This window comes from Canis lupus, chromosome 3 (genome assembly GCF_011100685.1).
Source record: "Canis lupus familiaris isolate Mischka breed German Shepherd chromosome 3, alternate assembly UU_Cfam_GSD_1.0, whole genome shotgun sequence".
Classification (NCBI taxonomy): Eukaryota; Metazoa; Chordata; class Mammalia; order Carnivora; family Canidae; genus Canis; species Canis lupus.
The window spans coordinates 79,842,719-79,851,568 of NC_049224.1; positions in this window are offsets into that span (position 1 = coordinate 79,842,719).

Sequence of the window (8,850 nt, forward strand, 5' to 3'; positions counted from 1 at the left end):
GATCAACACTCCTTGTCTCCAACAGAATTGTGATTGCTTTTTCTTAGTTCCTTTACTGGTTTTCATTATTACTCCAATCTGCAAATATTGGACTGCTGGTGGGCTCAGTTCTTGGTTCTTTCCACCTCTCAATATGTGTCCATTCCCTTGGGAATTTTATCCTGTCTCATGGCTTTTAAAAAAAATCTGTAGGCTGATGATTCTCAAATAAATCTCTAGTCTGCCCTTCATTTCTATATTTTAGAATTATATCTGATTAGTCTCTTTGATATTTCATCTGGATATTCAATAGGCTTCTTGAAAGTACCATGTTCAAAAATTGAGCTCTTCTTGCAATATTCTCACTCTCAGAAAATGATAAAATTCTGTCCCTGTGAGTGGCTCAGACTCACAACTGGAGTATTTTTTTTTTCACCTTCTGTCTAGCACAGCCCATATTAGATCTCTCAGCCACCAAGACTGACATCTTTTCCTTCTGACTAGTCTCCCAGCTTCTATACTAGCTGTCTTTCACTTGTAAACATAGGAGTTAAGAGACAATCTTGGTCATATTACACTCATTCTTGAAACTTGAAAATGGCTTCACTTGTCACTCAGGGAAAAAGGCATAATTCTTACATGAACTTAAAAGTACTCTAGAGTATATTAAGCTTTACTGTTAATCAACAATATGGAAACTGATATTTTTATCTCCCATTTAGATCTACTCTCTGAACTATAGACAAGTATCCTCTCACATTCTACTGCTTACTGTGTAACTCCACAAGAATCTCTATTAGCATGTCAAATCCAATACATCAAAATTACATTTGATTCTTAGCCCATTTGGTTGACCATGGCCATTTTCTGGATATCTCATGAAAAAGAAGCAGGGTGAAGACCACCGACTATTAAGGTATGTTTTGTTTGTTTTTTTTTTGTAATTTTTAAAAGATTTTATTTATTTTTTCATGAGAGACAGAGAGAAAGAGGCAGAGACACAGGCAGAGGAAGAAGTAGGCTCCATGCAGGGAGCCTGATGCAGGACTCGATCCCAGGACCCCAGGATCAGACCCTGGGCTGAAGGTGGCCATAAACTGCTGAGCCACCCAGGCTGCCCAAGTATGTTTTTAAACAGACAGCTTTCTTAATTATATTAAGAACTTGTAGAAAATTTATTTATTTATTTATTTACTTATTTATTTATTTATTTAACTTGTAGAAAATCTAAAACATTTCTTGGTTGATAAAACTCTCCAGTCTTGATACTGTAGCTATTATGCTATGGGAGAACCTCAACTCCCAGCTTGGACATTGCTATTGTTAGGAAGCTAGGAAATGATATTAATTATATTGATGGGAATGTTCTTGTGTCATAAATAACCTCATCTGATTAAGTACAAAAACTTCAGAATGTTTTCTCAAGAAATACTACCAAAAAAGTATCTAAAATTCAATAAACGCCAGAAGCATTTGAAGAACTTCAAGTGGAATAATATAATGTAATATTTCTCAGAAAAAGGAAATTTTCTGAACTAACATTATTTTCCCTTAAAAATGTCATCATAATTAAGGGATAATTATCACACACTTAAGGGAATCATAAATTTCAATACAGCTGGGGTCTTTCTTCCTCTTCCTTTTAATGTATTGTTAAATAATGGAGCATGCCAACAACACATTTTAATTCTGTACACTTTATTTCTTCATTGTTTCTATCTTTGAATTCTTTTGCTCTTAGGGTAGTTACTTTTTAAAATTTCTTTTTTAGTGAGGCATTGTCTACCACCTTTTTAAAAAACGGTGACAACTTTTGTGTTACTGAAGGTTTCAAATTGTTGGTTAGATTTAGTACCAACTTGTAACATTTTAATTGGAGGCTAAGCTTATTTTACACTTGGGTGGGGATTTTGCCAACTATAGTGTTTCAAGGTCATTTAAAAATTGGTTCTACGCTTCTCTTTTTTTCTTAAATACAACTAGATCTTTGGAAGAACACTTGATATTCAGAAGTTCAGATTCACAAACAAAATGGAACTATTAAAGACTTTTTTTTTTTATTAAAAACATATTCATGAGAGGTTTGATTTGAATTGCACTTTTCTCCCATGCATATAAAATAGGATTTGATTTTCAGAATTAATTTCTATTTTCATTAAAACATTTATTATATGAACTAAAGTAATCCTGCAGCATATTTTTATTTCAATTTAATCTTTTCATTGTTTTATTAAAATATGCAAGTTATTTCAGGGAGTTAAAGAAATGATAGCCATCGTTCTTGCTAATATATGGATATCGGAGTATAGTTTAACACACTACTGTATACATATTTTGATGATTTTTCAGATTTATCTAGTTTCATGTTTTAGTCTTCATTTGATTCAGTTAATAATCAAAGATTCCTGGCCGGGCTTAATCAAATACCTTATCTTATTTTATATCTTTTAAACAAAGATTAAAAAGACAAAGCTACAAACCCATTGTTTAGTCTCAGTCTACATATTATGAAAATGAGTGGAGAAAAGTGGAGAGGGAACCCTGAATGGGAAGCTTCCATGCATATTACTACTCATTACAGCCTACAGAACCAGCAGGAAGAAAAGAATCACCCCCTGTACAGCAACAATGTACTGACCACCCTTTGTACTAACCACCACAACCTCAAACTCTTGTTCTTCTCCAGTGAGTTTTTGTTCAAGAACATAGTTTCCTCAAAACCTAATAAAAATTGACCTTCCCTTTTTTTCCTTGGACTTGCCTATGGTTTTTTCCCATAATTTGCTTATCCTGAATTGCACTTTGTTATTCTCAAATAAACTTATTTTGCTAACAACAACAACAAAACCAAACAGCTGACTATTTTGATTTTTAGGCTGACAATAAGAATGAAGTACGGTTTCATTTTAAAAGATTAATTTGATTATCTTTACAGACACTATAGTTTAACTTTGTTGAATTTTCCACTGGTCCTGAGTATATTGTCAAACTGTTCTAATTATTTACACTTCCTTGACTTTTTCTTCTGCCACTTTCCATTATAATACCAAATGCCCACATCCCACCAGTGTTAATTGTCAGGACAACAAGGCCTGGTGGTCAAACACTTGGATTCTGGCTTTATCATTTCACAGCCAGGTGAGCATGGGTGTGTTACTTACCTATGTAAAACCTATTTTTATTTGAAAATAAGCATCATAAAATGTCTAACTTCACAGGATTTTTATTGTCAATATTTTTGTGCAGAGTAAGAATCAATATATTTTAATGAATATATTAGAGACATTTACAATTTGAGAACAAACATGGAAAATTATTTAGGAAGAAGTCTTAATCTGTAAGTCTTTTTAACTAACTATTCTCATTAGATTTAATTTTTTAAAAAGACTGATGCAATCACTTTTTGCTAAAATATGCTTCATCGGAAAGAGCATATCTGATAAAGCCCTGCAATAGTTAACTGCTCAGTAAATCAAGGTTCATCTTAATTTTTCCTGAAAAGTACTGCAGAATCAAAATATCTAATCTACTACATTAATGAACACCTGATTTTCAAATGTGACAAAATTCTTTCCCGAAAATAATGCAATAGACTGCATTGGTCAATATAATGAAAAGAAACAGACCTGATCTATGATTTGATATTTCTTATTTCTGAGGCCCTTTTTGTCATTCCCTCTATAATCTCTATTATATTTATTATATATTGGAGATCAATTCTAGAATATTTAAAACAGTTCTTATAGACCTTGAAATGGATTTGAAAAATTATAGATTGGGCAAGGAAAATAAACTTGCAGAGGTAAAATTTTGTGCGTCGACTATCATTTTATGTTTGTTTGCTTGATAAAATAATGCCACTTGAAATAGAAACTATGCCCTGGAGAGAGAGAAAAAAAATAACCACTTAACAGGAGTTGTTTTGTTTGAGTGTGGACAGATATGACATAAAATAAATCAATGCCAAGTGCTATCATTTTTTGATAACCAGTTTGTGACAGTCATCCATCGACCAAGATGATCTTACTGTTTCTCTCAGCTTGATTAACTTTTAGACAGGTTTGTTCCTGATTCTGGACCCCCTGGCTTCCCTTGTCTTAGAGCATTTGGTTTAGAAAACTTAAAATTGCAAATTCTCTCACTACACCTTTGAATTGTATATAGGGGTCTGTTCAGTTTTGTATTCCAGACATGTCTTTTTTAAGGATGTGGGAACCACCCCTTTGAAATCGAATCCTCTTGCTTCTATACTCTCAGTCTCTTGGGAGGATAAGGAGCCTAACTTCTACAAGAGCCTACATAGATCATCTAATCACATTGACCAGTCTCCCCAGTAATGTGCTCCAGTACTTTTCTAGTAGCTCACCCACGTGCTTAAAAACTTGTCTTCTTTTTGTTTTAGCAGAGTTCAGTTTAATCTCTCCATCTTCTGGTAACAGTCTTGACCTCTGTTATAATAGTCTTGAATAAAGCCTTCTTGCTGGTTTAACACAATCATACGTCAAAAGATGTGTCCTATTGAAATATGACCCCAACGTGGATTTCTTAAGCCTCATTCCAGGAATTAATAGTTGTTTGACTGAAGTTTCTATGTAGGTATACTTTTCATGGCTGAGTAAATCTTACACTTATGATCTCTACCTTCATGTGTACAAAATTATGCTCAAAGCCTTTTTACATGATGAATATGCCCTTTAGAAATTTCAGGAATGATAAAAGAGCAAAACAAATTCCCTCAGTAGTGTCAATAAACTGAGATTATAAATGGATGTTGTAATTGGGAATAGTCTACATTTGCGTTTGCTTTGCAGGTCACTGCTCAAGCTAGTCGGTGATCAGCTCTGTTGTTGATTTGTTGACAGAAGATTGGAACTCACTTATACAGCTTAAGAAAGCAAAGCAGGTACTCCCTGAATTTAAGACAAACTCAAAGTGAATGTTAATTCAGCCTAAGTATTCTGAAAAAGGTTTCTTTGGAGGACCAAGTATTATGTTACTGAGAATACTTGATTTGTCTTTTTTTTTTTTATTTTTTTAGAATTCAGTTGAATGCATTGCATTTTTAAGCATCACATTCAACTTCTTCTGTATGATAATTGCCCTTTATATTTAATATTTAAATGGGCTTTTTGATGATTATAAAGAACTAAATACAAATGGTGCTATTTGCAGGTTTATTCTCATCTGTATAGTAATGAAAGTGTTAAAATTTATGCAGTAGAATGACCACAATGGTTTTATTTTATTTAAATATGGCATTTGGTTCAGATATGGTCCAGGCCAATGAATTAATTAATTTATCATGGAAAATAAGTGTTAATTCATTTCCAGAACTGGCCGGTCTATCATCAGACATTGAAAGATGCTCACAAAGCAAAGAAAAAGCAATTCTTCTGTATGACTTCTGTACTTATGCAATCGGAGCTGATATAAGGAGACTGTTACATATCTAGAAACTAGGAATTCTTATCTAGGTCTTCTCTCAACTTCAGCAGATGCAGCTGCTCATCTAGAAAATTGGTAGTTGTATGTTGCTTCCCTTCCTCTCGAGTGGCTTGCCAATTTTCTAAACCTCGTTTCCTGAAATGTTTCAGTATTCTTACTTAAAAATGTATAGTTTAACTTAAACTAAGAAAACACTGTAAAAGTTTAAGTGTGGGTAAACATGCTTGATAGTATCAAGGAGTATGTTTCAAAAGACTACATGATCTATCTGCGTATTTTCTTATATTTAAGGAACTGCAGCATCCATGCTTTGTAATTATAAAGTTACAATTTTAATTTTTTTTAGATTTCATCAGGAAAAAATTATTATAAAGTAGGTAGGTGACAAATATATAAATTTCATGAAGATGTGGTCAACAAATGAATAGCATTGTAAGTCTAAACTTCGATAAGGTAATGGTGCTTTAGGCAAGAGCAAATGGTATGTGCTTGTGGAAACTGATGAAGGGTCATGAAATATACCATATCAAAATATGTGTCTTTGGCATATTGATTTTTTGAGCCAATTATTTTTAAGAAACAACAGGCATAGGAGAAATTCTGAAACTTAATAGCAGTTACCCTTTTGTGAGAAACATTTACATTTGGAAATCTTTTGTAAGCATGTCTCCATCTCCATTCCAGTAAGAGAAGGGTGACTCTGAATCTTTAGAAACTCTAATCAATGGGAAGGTAATACTTAAGTCCACACAAAAATCTTGCTTTTGTTTACCGTACTTTTCCTGGTAATCTTCCATAATCCCTCCCATCTTGCCACCACCTCCAACCCATCCTCTTAGTTGGAGATGTTATTTAACATCTTGGTGTGTTGGACCATTTTAGGGAGTTACTCAGCTTTCCTGTATGTGGAAGATATACTTGTTACAAACTTAACGTTTGTTTTTCTCCTATTAATCTGCCTTCTACTATTAATGAACATCTAGGTTTCTGACTATCAAAATTCTGACTCAGCAAACTCAAAACTTATTCCATCTAAAGTATTACACATATTCTGTGACATATATGTATCTCCATGAGTATAATTGACAAAATTTAGTTTATTACAAGATTTTTTTCCTGCAAAGTAAGGATTTTTACCACAACCAGTTTGGACTACATGAGAAAAGGCGGTGAATAATTATTTAGAATGGTGTTCTATTTTGATTAATAAATGTGTCTCTATGGTTTTTTATATTGCTGGATATTAATTAAATGTGTAGTAAATACCTTCCTACAGCTGGCGTCTCAGTACCCCAAACCTAAGAAAGCATTATATATTAAGATGGGATGAAGGGACTAAGCTTCAGTGTTATAATACTGATCACATGGAAATGAGTAAAGATGATGATACGAAGTCTAAATGGAGTACAAAGTACTCCAAATACCAAAATACCAAAAATGTATTATGAAATATTAGATATTCAAGGTATCTCTCAGATATTTCAGTTGGAAGCCTAATTTGATCTTAAATTTGGACTAAATTATCCTCTTTTATCTTTTTGTTTGTTTTTTTTTTTTTAAGATTTTTTACTTATTTATTTGAGAGAGAGAGAGCACAAGCAGGGGGAGCCTGGCATGGGACTTGATCTCAGGACCCCAGAATCATGACTTGAGCCCAAAGCAGATATTTAACTAACTGAGCCACCCAGGCACCCCTAAATAATCCTTTTAAAATCTTATGTAACATTCTTTAGGTATGAGAACTCTTCCATCTACCATATTAAATTGACTTTATTAGTTTCCTTGTACCAGCTCTAGATTCTATACACTCCAAGGAGAAAATTCATGTCTCTTCACTTTTGATACTTTCAATTAGGATCTGGCACCAAGAATGCCTGCAATAAATAATGGTTCCTTCCTATTTACTCAGTGTTGGTCAGATTCTTATAAATCACTATGCTTTATCACTATCAGTATGTTGCACTCCAGAGAGAGAAGGAAGTGAAATAATCACATGATAGATATGAACGTAAACTTCATGACAATAGGCCAAAGTGAAAAAGACACATCATAGTTAAGGTGGAGCTAGCCTTAAACAAGCAAACAAAAAATCTAAAAGCAGGGCCCTGACAAATAAGGATATGATGGAAGGTTGGTGACGACGAGCTAGCACAGCATGCCAGAGCCAAAGCAGGGCATGGGGTAGAGGACACTAGTGAGAAGCTCATGCACAGAATCTCACAGCACTTTTGTATAAATGGCTTTTTAATTGCAAAGAGTTGAAAGAGTAACTTGGCAATTGGGAAAGCTTCTGAAACACCCAACCTAAATCAAGGGATCAAAGTTACCAATACTAGGACAAACTGAAATCATAGGCCAGCTGGTGAGATGCAAGGAGAGGAACACAGTGTCTTGTCTCCGACACTTCTTGCTAATAAGGTAACACCAAACAGCTTCAAGTTTAGTAACATTCTTCAAAATAATTGGCTAGCAATAATCAAAATTGCTAGCATCATAAAAGTCAAGAAGAGACTGCACAACAGCTCTAGATACAGGGAAATAAAGAAAGATTTTAACTAAATGCAACATAGATTCTAGATAGTGTTTGTTTCCTATGAAGGACATTATTAGGGTAACTGATTAAACTTGAAATGACTCTGAAATTTAGATGATGGTAATATATCAATGTTCACCTCTTGATATTGATGAGTATATTGTGGTTATGTAAGAGAATATTCTTTCATGTAGGAAATGCACTTCCTTATTTGAGGTGCTAGGATACCATAATCAGCCACCTACTGTCAAAAAGGTCAGGATAAAAGAACCCTTTTGTATTTTTTCACTTAACATTTCTTTAAGTGTGAGATTGTTTCAAGTTAAAACATTTTAAAAAAGTAAAAATGTAGCATAAAAATGCTGAATATCTGTATGCCATATCCACAGCAGATCAAGGGGAAAATATGTGCTTTTGAGAGATACTAAAAAATTTGCCTTAGATCAAGTGTGACAGTCAGAAGTATACTTCTCCCTTGGGGTGAACTGAAATTTCTCCATGTGCTATTATTTTATAAAAAATTAATTGTTACATTTTCTAATCAGATGCAACACTGCAGTGAACTTTTTTTTTGCAGTGAACTTCTATGATGTGACAATACATCTCTTTTCTTACTACCTCCAAAGATAATAGTATTCTAAAAAGCATATTAAAAGTATTAAAATGGGGGCACCTCAGTGGGTCAGTGGTTGAGCATCTGCCTTTAGCTCAGTGTGTGATCCCAGGGTCCTGGGATCGAGTCTTGCATCAGGCTCCCTGCAGGGAGCCTGCTTCTCCCTCTGCCTATGTCTCTGCCTCTCTCTCTGTGTCTCTTATGAATAAATAAATAAAATCTTTTAAAAATATTTTAAAATGATGTACACATTGAAGCATTTTCCAAGCAGGTTGTTCGA